The sequence below is a fragment of the Mauremys reevesii genome, linkage group 9 (assembly GCF_016161935.1).
Source record: "Mauremys reevesii isolate NIE-2019 linkage group 9, ASM1616193v1, whole genome shotgun sequence".
NCBI lineage: Eukaryota > Metazoa > Chordata > Testudines > Geoemydidae > Mauremys > Mauremys reevesii.
In genome coordinates this window covers 35726944-35744118 of record NC_052631.1, presented here as the reverse complement: position 1 = coordinate 35744118, position 17175 = coordinate 35726944, and the positions used below count along the sequence as shown (strand labels likewise).

Sequence of the window (17175 nt, the reverse complement as noted above, 5' to 3'; positions counted from 1 at the left end):
GGCAAAGAGAAGGCATTACCATTCCTGGGGCATATGCAGAGTTCTGCACAATTCCTGTTGCAGCTAATGAGCTGAATGCTCAAAGCACAGCAGCACATTGATTTAAGAATGTGCTTTCTAACCCTTAAAATAGGTTCATTCTCGATAATGGTTCTTTGCCAGTTCCTAGTAAGAAACTGAAGGCCTGACTCTTTGTTGCCCTGCACTTTATGGGGTCATTTTCACTTGTGAGGACCGAGTCTAAAATGTTGCTTTTCTGATTTGGGTAGTATTTTACACCCACTTTGAGTGACTAGACAAGGTGCCAAGCAATGGAGAATCAAGCCTTGATGCGTCACATAGGTTTCTGTTCAGACACTGTTAGCAGATAATCCAAATTAGGCTAAGATGGACTCAGTTTAGGGTTTGGGTTTTTTTATATTCACTTTTTTAGTGAAGTTTTGCCAGTTTTCTGACTACTGTAATTACCAGCTCCCCTCATAACACATTCCCTCTTAGGAATTATTAACACACACCTCTCTGCTAAGAATCCACAGATGAATCCTGCAGTTCTGACTTGTGCTGAATTCCCATTGTTTCCAATAGGTGTTTTGCACAGTTGAGGATTGGACCCATACATTGAAGTTCATTAGAAGACTTAAATGGTATTAGTCTTTGGTAGGGTGCAATCCTCAGCAAGGAAAAAGCCCAAATACAGCAAGGTTCTTAGAAAGTTCATCTTGGAAGAACTGAATTAGCACTATCCTCCTTGCCCCTCCACCCCACACTGTTTTAAAATGTATTTGATAAACAAGTTCACTGTCTAGAGGGGGAAAGTTACTTACTGCTGGTTGATCACATTCCAATGCAGTGAGATCTGTGAAAACAAAATTAAGTGTCAATGCTATTTTGCCCAATATTGTGTTTGAAATTAAAAGCTTCTACAAACTATGAATTACAGCTGCATGAGTCGATATCTATCTTCACTATTAAAATTGATCACTTCCATTATACACTCTTGAGATACCACTGTTTTTGCTTGCTTTCAATTTTTCATGCGATATTCAGTTTGGAAAGTAAAATCTGCCCTCAGTGTCAAATGCTCTCTTCTGAAGCCTTCTACAGTCTGAAGCTTCCCAACTGCAGTCATGTCTCACAGCTGCAGATGAACTGTTGGAATGCACTGAGTTTGAAACACTTTGTTTTTGGTGTGACTCCATTTTCAATGTCTGTTACCTCTTGCTTTCACTTCTCTAATCCTGGTCCAAGTTGATTATGCATCTTGTAAATAGTGTTTTCTGCCAATACAGCTATGTGCTTTGTCTCAGAAAGGTTACAAAGCTCCTGCAATTTCGTCAATAGAGGAAGGTCACAGCAGGTGCAAAATATCTTCACCAATTAATTGTGAACACTTTTAATTGAGTTTAAAAAATTCTCATCTATTACCAGCTATGGAAGAGTATAAATAAGGTCAGGGAATGAATATAGTATAATAATAATTAATCAGGGCAGAATGTCCTGTAGTGAGAGCATGGGACTGAGATTTAGGACTCATGGATTCTATTTCCAATCTACCACCAACTTGCTCTGACATTTTAAGTTTAAGTAACTTGACCTCCCACACTACTCATTTCCTAATACTAAAATCTTTACTGTTAAACAAGTAGGATCAGTAAAACAGATTCCCAGAGGATGGTGTTTGGGAATGCACATTTTACAGTTTTTGTGGCAATACATAAAATATCCACCTACATTTCTCCTCACAAACATTCATGAGGCGCTCTCTCTCTCTCTCAGAACTTATGATTGAAAGCAGAGAAAGGACACTACCTTAGACTAGCAGTTAACCCAAAGCAGTTCCACAGAACTGCTACTGGGGAGATCATTCTCCTAGAACCCTCCACGTATGATTTATGTCCTAAATTTCCGTACTAAAAACTATTTACTTTCCTTAAAATCCCTAAACTTAAAAAATCTCTACCCCCCCCCCCCCCCCCCCCCCACCCCCCTGCCCCCCCCCCCCCCCCCCGCCCCCCCCCCCCTCCCCCCCCCGGACCCCCCCCCCTCCCCCCCCCCCCCTACCCCTGCTGCCTGCACGCCTGCCTGCGCGGCCCCGGGGCCGGGCAGGGGGAAGGGGCGGGGGGGGGGCGGGGGCGGGCCGCGGGCGGGGGCGGCAGGCGGGGCCGGGGGGCGGGGCGCGGGGCGGGCGGCGGGCGCGGGGGCGGGGGGCCGGGCGGCGGCGGGGCCGGCGGCGGGGGGCGGCGGCGGGGCCGGGCGCGGGCGGCGCGGCCGGGCGAAGGGCCGCGGGCGCGGCGGGGGGGCGGGCGGGCGGGCGGCGGGCTGGGGGGGGCGGGGCGGGGCGGCGGGGCGGGGGGGCGGGGGGGGGGGGGGACGGGGGGCGGGGTGGAGGGGGCCGGGAGCGGGGGGGGGGCCGGGGGGGGGGGGGGTGGGGGGGGGGGGGGGGGGGGGGGGCGGGGGGGGGGGGGGGGTGGGGGGGGGGGGGGGGGGGGGGGGGGGCGGGGGGGGGGGGCGGGGGGGGCGGGGGGGGGGGGGGGGGGGGGGGGGGGGGGGGGGGGGGGGGGGGCGGGGGGGGGGGGGGGGGGGGGGGGGCGGGGGGCGGGGGGCGGGGGGCGGGGGGGGGGCGGGGCAGGGCCGCCGGCCCGGAGGGCCAGCCTCGGCCCCTCCCCCCCCTCCCCCTACCCTCTTCCCCTGCCTGCCTGTGTTGTGTGTGTGTGTGTGGTGTGTGTGCGGGGGAGCTAGCTGAAGGCGGCGGCAAAAAACAAAACAAAAAACCTGAATTTGGGGTTAGAAAAGTTGGGGACGTCTTATACATGGGGGTGTCTTATATACAGAAAAATACGGTAAGAATAAGGAGAGAGGCAGACAGATGCCTCAGTGGCATGTCCCTCCCTTGACCACAGCATGGCGCCCAGTAGGAACTCCACTGCAAAATATTCCATCAAAGTACTTATATGTCCCCTGCAGTGAGCTGAGCACCTCACAAACATTAATCTCCCAACACCCCTTGGAGCTAGGGAAGTACAACTAACCCTGTTTACAGATAGCGAACTGAAAGAAATTAAGTGATTTGCGTAAGGTCACACAGGAAATCTGTGGCAGAGACAGGAATGGATTCCCAGACTCAGTTGAATGCTTTCAACACAAGATCATCCTTCATCCACAAGCTGTGTTAACTTTCGGCAGACACTCTCCTCCCATTGGAATGTTCCCTCATGGATGGAACCATGGGCTGCTGTAAACGAAAGAAACCCTGAAAGCACGACTCCATTGGAGTCGTGCTGCCAGGGCACTGTAGACAGCAACAGCCCCACAGTTGGCAGGGAAGAACAATGCTTGGACACAATAGTGGTGGCCTCCTTTGAACTGAGGGTTAGGGATGTATTTGCAGAGCTTGGCGCATGCCTAGTCCCCCAACAAAGAAACCCCTTCTGCAGCTTTTCTACCTTCTTACAAGTTCTAACACATTACGGGAGGCCTAGCCCTAATCTAGTCATCAGACTGATCCTCTGAAACATGCTTCTCTTCACACAAGTGAATTTTCAGGCAGGCAGGTGGGCAATTTCTTTGGAGAAGTCTATTCTAACATCTCAGACTGACATACTTCAGCTACTTGGGCACTGCTCCCGCTGGACTTAATGAGAGCTGTGCTCATGTATCCAAAGGCAGAACTGGCCTTGCAACAAATTACAGGACAGCACAGAAACTCTGGAAGCATGGAGCAAAGTCATGGAATGTTGTTAGGCCGGAACCAAATGCTTCAACTGATCTGATTAATAAGCCTCATATAAAACACAGAGAACGCAGCTTGGCACCTTGCTAATTCTTTTACAGTAATTATTACTGAAGAGCAAGTGTCTGATTACTCACTGTCCTGATTGACAGGCTCAAGAGAAATAACATGAACTAATGAAAAAACAACTGATTCATGTGAGCAACTCAGTTTCACTCTGGAATTCTATCGGTAAGCACGTGCAGTGTAAGTCAGAGCAGGTGAATCTGAGCCTGCTGGTGGTGTGCTCCAACTGCTGCTAGTTATATTACGTATGAACATTTCACCGTTAGCTTGTCCTTACCCCCATTTAGTTGTAGCCTCTTTGTGTTTTATCATATACTAAGATTATAAGCTCTATGGGGCCGGGATCCTCTTGTTATTACATATGTGGACGGTGCCTAGCACAATGGGCCTTGGTCCCCGACTGGGCCCTTTAGGCACTACTGTAATACAAATAATGAAAAATTGTCATTATCATAACTTAGGTTAAGTACATTGAGCCCCTCAAAAGGTGTCTGAGGTATTCACAATGGATACGATTGGACATTACACTGGGTTTTAGCAAGAAGAAAAACACACGTTGAACTTGCATGGATAGGAGGAAACAAAGGACGATGATATGCTCCCAGCAGGAAGATGCACCTTTTCTTTACGGGAAGAAAACAAGTCACCATAACCTGTGCAATGTCCACAGCACTAGCAACATTTCTTCCACTGAAGAGAGCTGCCCATGTGGTCACCCTGTTCACCCTCCCTTGTCTTAGGGCACAGGGTCTATGTGAGGGGAAAGTGAGTGGAATACAAGCATTTTAATAAAAGCCCATTGTGAAACATTTCCAGACACTGAGAAATAACCCCACAAAAGTATACATCCTTTATAGGCAAAAGCCTTCCTCAGAGGAAGAGCCCATTATTGCAGAGTTAACATGTCGCTCCGAAGTAATTACTTGCTTCCTCTGGAATCAGTTAAACAAATGTGTCCTTGGCTCCCTCAGCACATTTTATGGGCACCATCCTTAGGAGAGTTAGGGTCCTACTCTGTATGCGGCTCAGACTCACAGCTGAGTCCATATTGCTCTGAGCAACACTAAGTCCATGCACACATATGGGTGTAGGAGTGGGAGGGGATGGTATTTTTTTTTAAAATTAATTTTAGGGGCAAATCTTGTTTCCAGACACCAGCCCAAACACCTGGGTTAGAGATCTTAACAGTTCACAGAGCAAGAACGAAACGTCTCTGTAGCCACTACTTCAGCCTGAGGACTGGATACACTGGCCTCATTCCTGAGGTGCTATGGTCAGCCTCAGTGACAGCCCCTTGGGAGCTGGGTTCTGCAGTTCCTGCACAAGCTCCTGAAATCCTTCCTCTCCCTCAACAGGGATTCTACTGCAGACAGGGCTTCCTTCACTCATGGAGGAGAGGGCTTGAAATGCAATGTCTATTTGTAGTATCAGAGGGGTCTTACAAAGAATCTGTTAGCAGAAACCAAGAATATAGACTAACATGCGTTTTGCAGCATGAGGCTTGTGCTTCTCGGCTTGCATCTAAGAAGAAGGTATTCTTTTCACGAAAGCATGCTCTGCAAAACGTCTGTTCTGTTAATATGTGCCACAGGATTCTTTGTTGCTTTTATTTGTAGTATATTATTCAGCCACTAGATGTCTGTGTGCTGGACAGAGTTCCAAAGTGTGGTGGTTGGTAAACAAAGTGGGAACTCAAGCTTTGTGAAAGCCTGTTTGGGTCTCTAGTTTTAGCTGCTTTCTTTAATAAATGCCTCCTGTATAAGGTGGTCTGTAACTATAGATCATGACAGGTTTTAGCCCCATAAATAGCTCATTCTACAACTGCACAGCAATTAAGTACAACACTAGTTTTGCCATGATATTTTGAACATACAGTGTTGGCTACATGCTTATGTTGCAAACAGTGCTTTATAAATTTGTTAATTTAACACATGGTTAATAAAGTCCTCCCCCAACATGTTGGTTTTGTTGTTTAACCATAAAGTTCACTTCTCTTTCAAGCAGATAGGCTGCTTTTCTATTGGATTAATCAAAACCACACTATGCATTTGACATCAGCAAGAACAGCAACAGGCTAACTAATTGGTTTCACTGGCTTCCACTATGTATCTCATTCTCACAATCAAGAGCAATGCCAAAACAATTAATGATGAGCCCTATCACTTGTTTTTACATTTACCTTCAGATTGCAGGGCAGGGCTGAGAGGAGAGAAGCATAGAGTAAGGGAAGTTTAACACAAGTCAAAAGGGCACATTTCTCAAATACCCCAGAAAGGAAATGAATAAGTATAAGTTACCATGGTAACCTCTTATGTTCTTAGCCAGTTAGTTGATCCCACATGAACAAAGTTTTCCCCAACACCAAAAATGTCCTTGCATTTTGAAGTATTAGAGAAGGGGGTGAAACAGAGAAAGTAGGTGTTTTTAAATAAAGACAATTATTTCTTATTGATTAAAAAGTAAAACCTGAAGAAGCTGGGAAAGATCCTGTGTGTGCTCAGATTTCTCTCAGCAGTGGGATCACATCCAGGTAGTTCCAGTGGGGTTGAGTGTACACACACACACACACTTTTAAAATACAGTGGCAAAGAGGAAACACGATCCCACAGCAAATCTACCTAGCAATTTGAATGCCCCCTTCCTGGGAGGAATACAATAGCATGCCTGTTGCATTGGGTCTGACATTTTAAACTCTTTGCTTTTCAAGTCCTGACTGCACAAGATTCATGGGCTGGGCTATGACTTGGTCTGTGAATATTTTCTGACCAATTCAGAACCGGCTTCGGCTACCAGGTACTTGTCAGTTTTAGTAATGTTCAGTTTAGAAGTGTTCTAGTGATTCTCCCCCATCCCACCCCCAATAGTCATTGTTTACAGAGTGCCAGAACTGAACATGGCACTTTACGGAACAAGGCAAGATTCTAGCCCTGAAGAATTTACTGTCTGACTCAGATCCTCCATTCCCCACACCTGCTCCCAGGTCTGTCAGTCTAGTAGCAAAGGGATAAAAGAGGCTCCACTACTGCAGGGACTCCACTCCACAGCCAGTCCTGCATCCATTCCCCCTTTCCCAGGTCTACCAAGCACTCACCCCTCCACAAAGAAAAAAATTCAAGTACAGAGCGTTAAACTCACACTGGCATGAAATCACTGTTCTACAATACTGCGTACACAACACTCATCTCTGCCCACTTCCAAACCTCTGCCTGCCAGAAGCGGGGACTGGACCACACTAGATTATTGATCACTAGATAATTGCCCTGTTCTGTACAGTCCCTCTGAAGCACTTGGCACCAGCCACTGTTAGAAGGCAGGATACTGGACTAGATGGACCATTGGTCTGACCCAGTGTGGCCATTCTTATGCTATGTAAAGCTGCGCCAGCGGCAGCAGTGAGTGTCAGAGAGAAAGGACTGTCTGAGCTCTGCCACCTAGATACCAAACAACAAACCGATTAGTAACCAGCTTACACCCCACGGCCTCCCCAGACACAAGAGCAGCAGCTCCCACCTACCCTGCAGTATCCTCCCCTGAGCCCAGGCACTCATGCTGCAGCAGGAGGATGTTCTTTCACAGCAGCATGACTTCTAGAGAGCAGCTCTCAGTGCAGTGCTCTGAGCCAGCAAGACCCTCGCTACCCCCGTCCGGACTTGCCAGTCACACTCCAGCCTGCTGCACCACACGCCTCCCTCCTCTCCACTCAACTCGCTCCTCCCCTACCCTAGCTAGCAGCTGCTAGCTAGAAGCTTGGTCCAGAGGTCATCCCAGAGGAGTATAAATCCTAGTCTGGGAAGCAGCTGCAGATACCTGCAGGGAGAGAACAGGAAAGGTGGGAGGGTGCGTGTGTGACTTACCCATGGGGAAGAGACAGGGGAGCTACTTGAGAAATAAAACATTGCAACCAACTCAAGGACATTTTATAGTCAATTTATAAGCCATAGGAAGGGGAGATTGGGGGGAAAGAAGTGGGAGGAAGATATCCAGCCAGCTAAATCCACCAGGCCAGCACTCTCCCCTTAAACTATCTTGTCTCTGGCTCCAAACCAGAGACTCCCTAACTGTGGTATATGGAAAACCAGTGAGCCGCAGACCACCTGCAGAGCTGCCTGGCCGAGTGGTGCTAGCTTCTTTTCCTTTCCAGCTATCACACTGTGTTAAAGACAGCTACCCACACATTTAATCTTTCCTAACATTCAATAAATCTGGTCGACATTCTTCATCTGGACACAGTGTAACTGTAGCCGTGTCGGTCCCAGGCTATTAGAGAGACAAGGTGTGTAAGGTAATATCTTTTATTGGACCAACTTCTGTTGGTGAGAGAGACCAACTTTCAATTCACACATAGCTCTTCTTTAGGTCTCTGTTTAAGCTTGACAGTTGTCTCTCTCACCAATAGAAGTTGTCCAATATAAAACACATTACCTCACCCACCTGGTCTCTCTAGTATTTCATGTGGAAAGTTTTCCCACTGCAAAAAACAATTGTGTGGAAACCTAAATTTTCCCCTGGACAGTATCAATTCAGACAAAAAAGTTGGTTTTCCTCACAGGAAATTTCCAAACCAAAATGTTATTTCTTTTACACTTAAAATGCCATGTTGTTTGGATGTTTTGGTTTAAAAAAAAAAAAAAAAATTTTTTACCGGTAAGTCAAAATGTTGGTTTAAAACAAAAAACGTGGGGCGGGGGGGATTAACTGAAGAACCAAACAAAATGACATTTTAAGCCAAAATGACATTTATCAGTTGATATTAAACAACTGATAGTTTCAAATCAGTTCAAAGCTTCCCTCAGGAAACCCAAATTTTGCAATTGAAAAAATTTCAAACATGTAGATTTTTCAGCTGTAATTTCTCATGGAAAGCTTTTGGGTTTTTGATCAGCTCTAATACTAATGCAATTGCTGTGGTTGCTACAGGGCTGTTTTCTCATACTTTTGGATAAGGGAAGTTGGTTTATGGGACACTCCATTAATAAATAAATAAATAAATAAATAAATACTGCTAATTTAGCACTTTTTATCTTTAGATCTCAAATCCTTTTCCAAGGTCGATATCATTATCCCTTTTTAATTGATGGGAAAACTGAGGCACAGCAATGTAATCATTCGCCCAAGATCACCTAGCAGGCCAGCGGCTGAACCAGAAATTGGACCCACATCTCCTGAGCCCCAGATCAGAGCCCTATCCACTAGGTTATATTACCATAAAAGGTGGCCCATGCTATGAAAATGTTTCAGACCCCCTGCTCCAAAGTAAAAATCCTAGCCAATGTACCATGCAAGGCCAGCAACATTGATACCTGACTTCTGATGTAAATTCTTCTTGGCCACGACTGAAGTGCCAGATTCGGAGCAGAGTTACACTGGGGTAACTTCAGTAAAGCTGATGACTTTATTTTGGATTTACAGCAGATCGGAATCTGGTCCTGTGTTGTTATGCACAGCACTGAATGCCACTTGCACTCAGCTAACGACTTGCCCATGATCACTGCCCAAGAGACATGTCTGATCTTTAGAAATTCACACCGATGTAGGGAGGATTAAGGCTAAAGAGAACCCATCACTTTTGAACTTAACCCACATCTCCAGAACACACAAAACATTTCCTCCCAGCCAGGCCCATCCCTCCTGCAGATCTGCCTCCCAGCACTTCCCTTGGGGGACAGTTGTGTTCCTTTCGCTTGAGTCCTTGTTCTCTATCCAGCCAAGGCAACGGAGCCCAGCCCAGCAGACAGTGAACTAGAAGTAACAGGCATTTGCACCTGCTGCTCTCCCTCCACTCACTACTACATTCAGATCCCCTCCGAGCACAAAGCCTCGATCCAAGGATTCTCCTTTAATCTATTCCGGATTATCCAAAGTAGGCACTTCGCTGATAAGGAAACAAATGTGGCTGTGTGGACTGAACACAGGACCAGCAGCTATGGACTGATTAATTTTAATTCTGCCTCTGTCACTAGCTTATTGTGTTGTGTTGGGGACGGGGCTTAAGATCTGCCTCTGTTTTTTCATTTGAAAAATGAAAGGTAATGCCATGTACCCGTTCTATTCATGGCATACATGGAAAGTTAGAAAAAAATGAAACATGTATACTCTTTCTGAAAGGTTGCAGCACACTACGACTTTATTCCTTAGAACCCAGAAATCATAGAATATCAGGGTTAGAAGGGACCTCAGGAGGTCATCTAGTCCAACCCCCTGCTCAAAGCAGGACTAGTCCCCAGCCAGATTTCTGCCCCAGATCCCTAAATAGCCCGCTCAAGAACAGAACTCACAACCCTGGGTTTAGCAGGCCAATGCTCAAACCACTGAGCGATCCACCCACACCCACACCCACACCCACACCCTCTCTCTGTCTCCTGTCCCCCACCCCCCGACAGCTGAGAAGCACAACTCTACCCACCTTGCTCCAGACTGGCTCTTGCAGACTGACTGATGAAGACCCAGCCCACAAGCTTCCTTACAGAGCCCCTGGTCCGACTTGCAGGTGAGGTTCACCCCTTACAACTTAAAGTGAGTGCTTGTAATTTCAACACAGTTTGTAACACACCACACATTGCCTACCTGCCACACAAGGGAGTTGAGAAGATGAGCATTAGTACAGTGCTTGGAAGATGTAAAACATATGAAGTGTGAAGTAATTCAGCAAAGATAGCAGGAGGAGCAAATTCAGTTTTATTACTGCACAAGGTAAGTCATGTCTGATGATTCTATGTGCTAAGCATTTTTGCTCTTCTAAAGTGCTCTTCCCCACTCATACAGTACATTCCATTTACCTCAGTCTTGGCCAGGTTGGGGAACCCTGTTCAACAATACGGTGGTCACTGAAACAAACAAACACCCATTTCAAATTATATTGAGAGGTGAAAATGAGTTGAAACTCACAGCAAGTGAAGCAAGAAGCACTTCTGTATCGAACAACACAGCTGAGTATTCATTTATTGTGCAGAGCTTCAAAGAGCAAGCTTTAAATGAATTTTCAACAGGGAAATGGGTACAAAAGGATGAATGCAAAATAGCGCTAAACTATGAAAGAAATCCAGGGAGACCATCTAAAAAAAGTTTCAGTGCTGGCATAGCCACTTTGTTTGTAGTCACATTATTCCATTGCTTGAAATCCCTGTGCTTCCTCTCTCAGCCTTCTCAGCATTAAAATTAACTCTCCATCTTTTAATTCCTACTTCAAGGATTGATTACACAACTCACCCTTCTCTAGAATCCTGCTGCCATGCTGCAGTTCTCTAACCACAGGAGTTCTCGTCTCCTCACCTCCATGAGTGTATAAAAAAGCCATACTTTTGATCATAGCTCTGTGTTGACTCTGTGTATTGTGTCTCAGGAAGCAGAGGGCAGGCTATACAGGCAGAAGCTTCAGGTTAGAGCTGGCTTCCTGTACAGATGGGCCTGAGCCAAAATGCTAATGATCTGGATAAGAGAAAAAAAGAGAGACACACACAGCACTACAAGTTTCAGAATGCCCTTGACAAGTACAGTCAGAGGAAAGGGAAGCTCAGAAATCTTGGTGGCAGTGACCAAGCAAAGCTGGGATTTCAGCATCTGCCTACAAAACAATTCTATAATGGAATGTAACCTTCTACATCTCCCCTTGTCTTTGGTCTTCCTTCCGTTTGCACATTCCCTCTCTAGTCTATATCCTGGTTTAGATTTCCCATGTCTTTCTTTCTGCTCTCTGGCATGGGGTGCCAGCAGGGATTTTCTCACCTTCTCATTGAGCCCTTGTGATGAGAAGCAATGGGAGTTTTGCAGCAAGGAAGGGGAACGCTAGAGACAGGTGCCAAAGCTGTTAACTCTCTTTCCCTGAGACAATGGGAGATGGGAGCACTGGCTGAGGGGGCATCAGGGTCTAGCTCAGTCCTGTTCAATGCTCTACCTGGGTTTTCAAACCGCGGGTTGGGCCTCGGGCTGAAGCCAAAGTCCGGTTCACCCCCACCCATGGTCATGTAGTAATTTTTGTTGGCAGAAAGGGGTTGTGGTCTCCCAATGCGGCTCTGGCCTCCCCGGCTCCCCAGATGGACCTAACTGCGGGGGGCGGTCCTGTTGTCTGTACCTGCAAGGCCTATCTTGGACTGCGTTCCTGTCATCTAAATAAACCTTCTGTTTTACTGGCTGTCTGAGAGTCATGGTGAATCGCAGGAAGCTGGGGGTGCAGGGCCGTGACTCCCCCACACTCCGTGACACACATTATCTCTGCATGTTCTAGCAAACAGGTGCAGGAATAACTACACTCCAGGAACAAGATTTATTCAAGTAATAGACATTAAAATTAGTTAGACAAGCTGTGCACTGGCATTTAAGTACTCTATTAGCTGCATTTATAGTAAAACTGTCCCTAACTGTCTGCTTCTTGAAAAAAAAAGATCAAAGAGTAACAGTTTAAAAGAGCACCTAAGGCCCATTTTCAAAAGTGACTGAGGCTTTGGCTACACTTGCATTTCAAAGCGCTGCCGCGGCAGCACTTTGAAGCGCTAAGTGTAGTCAAAGTGCCAGCGCTGGGAGAGAGCTCTCCAGCGCTGTCCGTACTACACCTCCCTGTGGGGAATAACATACAGCGCTGGAAGCCGCGCTCCCAGCGCTGGGGCTTTGACCACACTGGCGCTTTGCAGCGCCGCAATTTGCAGCGCTGGAGAGGGTGTGTTTTCACACCCTGCTGCAGCGCTGCAAATTTGCAAGTGTAGCCAAGGCCTAAGACACTTAGTAGCCAAAGGTCCATTGAAAGTTTCAGTTTCTGAAAATTTTACCCGAGTTTGCATGAATTGCTACCTGTGAACTCTGGAAATACAGAAATTGATCAGTTGTGGTGGGTGTTTTTAAAAGGAATTAAGAACCACCAATGAAAGGCATATGAAGACCCAATGGCTGGAAGCTGAAGCCAGATGAACTGAAATTAGAAACAAGGCACACATTTTTAACAGGAAGGGTGATTAAACACTGGAGCAAACTACTAAGGGTATGGCTACACTTGAAAGTTGCAGCGCTGGGAGTTACAGCGCTGGTCATGCAGCTGTGTAGGGCCAGCGCTGGAGTGTGGCCACACTGACAGCTACCAGCGCTGCAGTGTGGCCACACTTGCAGCACTTTCCAGCGCTGTATTGAGAGGTGCATTGTGGGCAGCTATCCCACAGAGCACCTCGTCCCATTTTGGCGCTGAGTATTGTGGGAAGGGGAAGGAAGTGTGCGGGTCATTCCGCTTCCTGTGCCAACGCCCCGTGGTGCATCGCTTCACATCCCAGCATTCACTCTTTCCGGCAACGTTTGGCGCCATTGTGAGTGTCTTTCTGTTTTACTCTCTGTGTGTGAATCGCGATTTCTGTGGCAAATGGAGCCCGAGCTGCTGAGGACTCTGCTGATGAGTGTCACCAGCACAACACGTTTGGCAGTCTAGCTATTCCTTCAGCTCCAAAGTGACAGTGAGGAGTCTGACGATGATATCGATATCGATTCTCCTGCCGCATGTGACACTAAAGTGCTTGTGGCATTCACGGAAATGCTCAGCACCGTTGAACGCCGCTTTTGGGCTCGGGAAACAAGCACTGAGTGGTGGGATCACATCGTCATGGAAGTCTGGGATGACGAGCAGTGGCTGCAGAACTTTCGTATGAGAAAAGCCACTTTCATGGGACTGTGTGCTGAGCTCGCCCCCACTCTGCGGCGCAAGGACACAAGATTGAGAGCTGCCCTGACGGTGGAAAAGCGGGTGGCTATTGCAATCTGGAAGCTGGCAACTCCAGACAGCTACCGGTCGGTCGGGAACCAGTTTGGAGTGGGAAAGTCGACCGTTGGAATCGTTTTGATGCAAGTTTGCAAGGCAATTAATCGCCTCCTGCTAAGAAAGACCCGTGACTCTGGGGAGCATGCAGGACATTGTGGATGGCTTTGCACAAATGGGTTTCCCTAACTGTGGAGGGGCAATAGATGGGACGCATATTCCTATTCTGCCCCCTCCCCACCTGGCATCAGAGTACGTTAATCGTAAGGGGTATTTCTCTATGGTTCTCCAGGCGCTTGTGGATCACCGCGGGCGTTTCATTGACATTTACACAGGCTGGCCTGGAAAGGTGCATGATGCACGCATCTTTCGGAACAGTGGCCTGTTCAGGAAGATGCAGGCAGGGACTTTTTTCCCAGACAGGAAGATCACAGTAGGGGACGTCGAAATGCCCATTGTGATCCTTGGAGACCCCGCTTACCCGTTACTGCCTTGGCTCATGAAACCCTATACAGGGAAGCTTGACAGGAGCAAGGACCGGTTCAACTACAGGCTGAGCCGGTGCCGAATGACTGTGGAGTGTGCTTTTGGCCGTTTAAAAGCACGCTGGCGTTCCTTGTATGGGAGGCTAGACTTGGGGGAAAGCAGCATCCCCGCGGTTATATGCGCTTGCTGTACCCTCCATAATATTTGTGAAGGGAAGGGTGAAACATTCAGACAGGCATGGACCACCGAGGTTCAAGTCCTGGAGGCTGAATATGCACAGCCAGAGAGCAGGGCTAATAGAGAGGCCCAGCACAGGGCTTCAAGGATTAGGGATGCCTTGAGGGAACAATTTGAGGCTGAAAGCCAACAGTAATGTTTGCTGCCTTGCATGGGAGTGAATTGCACTGCTTACACTGTTATTCTATTATCCCTAACATGATTTGCAGTGCCTCTTTCTTTACTGGGCTAAGGTATCTTTCACTATCTGCTATAATAAAGACTGTTTTCAAAGCCAAGAATTGTTTTATTGAAAAAAAAACCTTCCTTGACAGACAGACAGACACACAACATTTCATGAACACAAGAGGGCAGGGGTGTGGGTTGGTGAACTGTATAGTCACAAGTTTGCATATGTCCTGTCTGGATTGCTGTTTAATGAATCCTGCACTTCAGGGTGCATATACTGCATGGTGATGGGGGTTGAGTGCAGAGGGTAAGGGTGGTAGGTATCAGGCTGGTTGGTGATCGTACAGGTGTTGGAGGCAGCTGGTGGTGGTAAGAATCTGGATGCTGGGGAAAGGGGGTTTGAGCTGACATTGGGGCACAAGGCAAAAAGCTTTGGGACGGGGGGAGGGGGGGCGGTGGGGCAGCACGGGACTGCTCTGCCTGCATGGCTACGATAGCCTGGAGAGAGTCCGCTTGGCGCGACAGGATCTCTAGCAGCTGGTTTGTGCTTTTCCTCTTTGCCACAGCGTTTCTACGCCAATGTCTCTGGCGGATCATGCTTTCCTTTTCTCTCCACTCCTGCAAGGTTTTACTCTCTCTAGCAGAGTGATGAACAGTTTTCAACATGTCCTCCTTGCTCTTTCGGGGATTTTTCCTCAAATTGTGCAGCCTCTGTGCTGTGGTACATCTGCTCAGTCCAGCATTCAAGGTCACTGTAGAAAGCCAGAAATGACAACATTTAACAGGGCAGCATTGTATTCACTATCTCCAGACATTAATTGATACACTGAGTCCTCACTTTAGCATTCTTTTACCACACACATAACACAACAGAAGCCACGAAATGGTGAGTGAGGGGTGCTTATAGAGGGAGAAGTGGGGTGCTGATTGCTTCGGGTAATCTGGAGTGATAGAGGGGTTGAGTGAAGATGCAGCTGCAGGGGTGATCTTCACTATCTCTCTATCTCTATCACTATCTTCACTAAAGAGTCTCCCAACATTTTTCACAGGAGTTAATCCTGGAAGATATCTCCCTGCTGCGAGTCACTACGGAACAGCGGGAGGCTCTTCTACAGCAATGTGGATTCCGCCCTGGACCCTATGCGGGTTGCCTGTGTTCAGCAATGGTCCCCCCACTCCTCGCGGCACAGTGGCTCTCCCTATAAACCTGCGCAGGCATATTGCCCACGCTCTGGCTGAAACTTTTGCTGAGATCACTACAGCCGATTACCGCGACGTGATAGACCACATCAATGGGCTATTCCACATCTAGGCTGGCATGCATGCAGCCATAACCCCCCTTCCTCTCCAGAAACATTTCCACCCAGAAAATAAAAGCCACTTACCGGTAACCCGCTCCTCTGCTTGTCCTTCTGCAACTGCTGGCTGCTGCGATTGGGTACTTTCCTCCTGGCTTGAGAAGAGCTCCTGGCTGCATGCCTCTTGGGAGTCTGGGGTGTCTTCCCCCATCCCAGTAGCTTCACTCGCGTTTTCCTCCCCCCCCGCCGCCTCCGCATCCGCCTCCGCCTCCTGTCCCCCAGCCTGCTCAGAAGTGTCCATCGTTGTCCTGGGATTGGCAGTGGGGTCACCCCCAAGTATTGCGTCCATCTCCCTGTAAAAACGGCAGGTCGTGGGGGCAGCTCCAGATCGGCGATTCCCCTCGCGGGCTTTGTAATAGGCACTCCGCAGCTCTTTAACTTTCACCCTGCATTGTAGTGCGTCCCGATCAAGGCCCCTATCCAGCATGGACCTTGATACCTGCTCAAAGATATCGTAATTCCTACGGCTGGAGCGCAGCTGGGACTGCACAGCTTCCTCCCCCCAAACACTAATGAGGTCCTGCAATTCGCCAGTGCTCCATGCTGGGGCTTGTTTGCCGCGTGGAGGCATGGTCACCTGTAAAGATTAACTGATTGCACTCCACACCTGGCTGCAGCAAACAGGAAGGAGATTTTTAAAATTCCCGGGGCATTTAAAGGGCGGGTCACCTGAGGCAAGAGCAGTAGAGTGCAAACTGATGAGCAGAGTGGCTGAACAGGAATTCTGGGATAACTCCTTATTCCCTGGAGGACAATTAAAGCGCTGGTGAGTGTCCACACCTGCTGAGCAGCGCTGGATCACCAGCGCTGCGCTCCTTATACCCCAACCGGGATGGGTTTTCAGCCAGCGCTGCAACCAGGGAGTTGCAGCGCTGGTTGTGCCCTGCAAGTGTGGACGGGGTGTAATTGCAGCGCTGGAAAGCCTCCACCAGCGCTGCAACTTGTAAGTGTAGCCATACCCTAAGGCAAGTGGAGGATTCACCATCTCTCAAGGTCATCCAGAAAGGCGTCGAATCTTGATTTGAACATATGCATTAACCAAACACAAGTTATGCTTTAGAGGGAAACAGAAAAGGCTGATCATATCTATCTATGAATTAAAAATATCCTCTGAATAATTCAAACAACAAATTTCTGTTCCCCAAACTTAGTGCAGAGTTTTAATATTTCCTTATTGATTGTTATATATACTTGCTCCTTTTCAGAGTGCTCTTAGGTATCTCAGTAGATTCACCTCTGAATGAGTCACGTGGAAATCAACATCCATCATCAACAGTCAACGTGATCATTGTGATCATAGCACTGTGATGAGACAGATGTGTGTTGTTGTCATTTACAATGTCTCTAATGGCACAAATAGCATTATAGAAAAACTGCATCCTGTTGTCATAAAAACAGCTCTT

The 17175-nt window shown here is 47.9% G+C and overlaps 1 protein-coding gene across 4 annotated transcripts in view; it reads right to left on the bottom strand.

Annotated features, from left to right (window-relative positions):
• Nucleotides 1-11058, bottom strand: part of FAM124B (family with sequence similarity 124 member B) — a 38116-nt gene extending 27058 nt beyond the window's left edge. The window contains exons 1-2 of one of the 4 annotated variants that reach the window (XM_039486831.1): nt 11003-11058; nt 825-856 (exon numbers count right to left, since the gene is read on the bottom strand). The gene's annotated coding sequence lies outside the window, so the exon portion shown is untranslated. Of the gene's footprint in view, nt 1-824; nt 857-938; nt 1052-7310; nt 7418-10199; nt 10278-11002 lie in introns of those variants that run through there. The other 3 variants (XM_039486835.1, XM_039486832.1, XM_039486830.1) reach the window with 3 other exon arrangements.
• Nucleotides 11059-17175: the final 6117 nt, after the last annotated feature.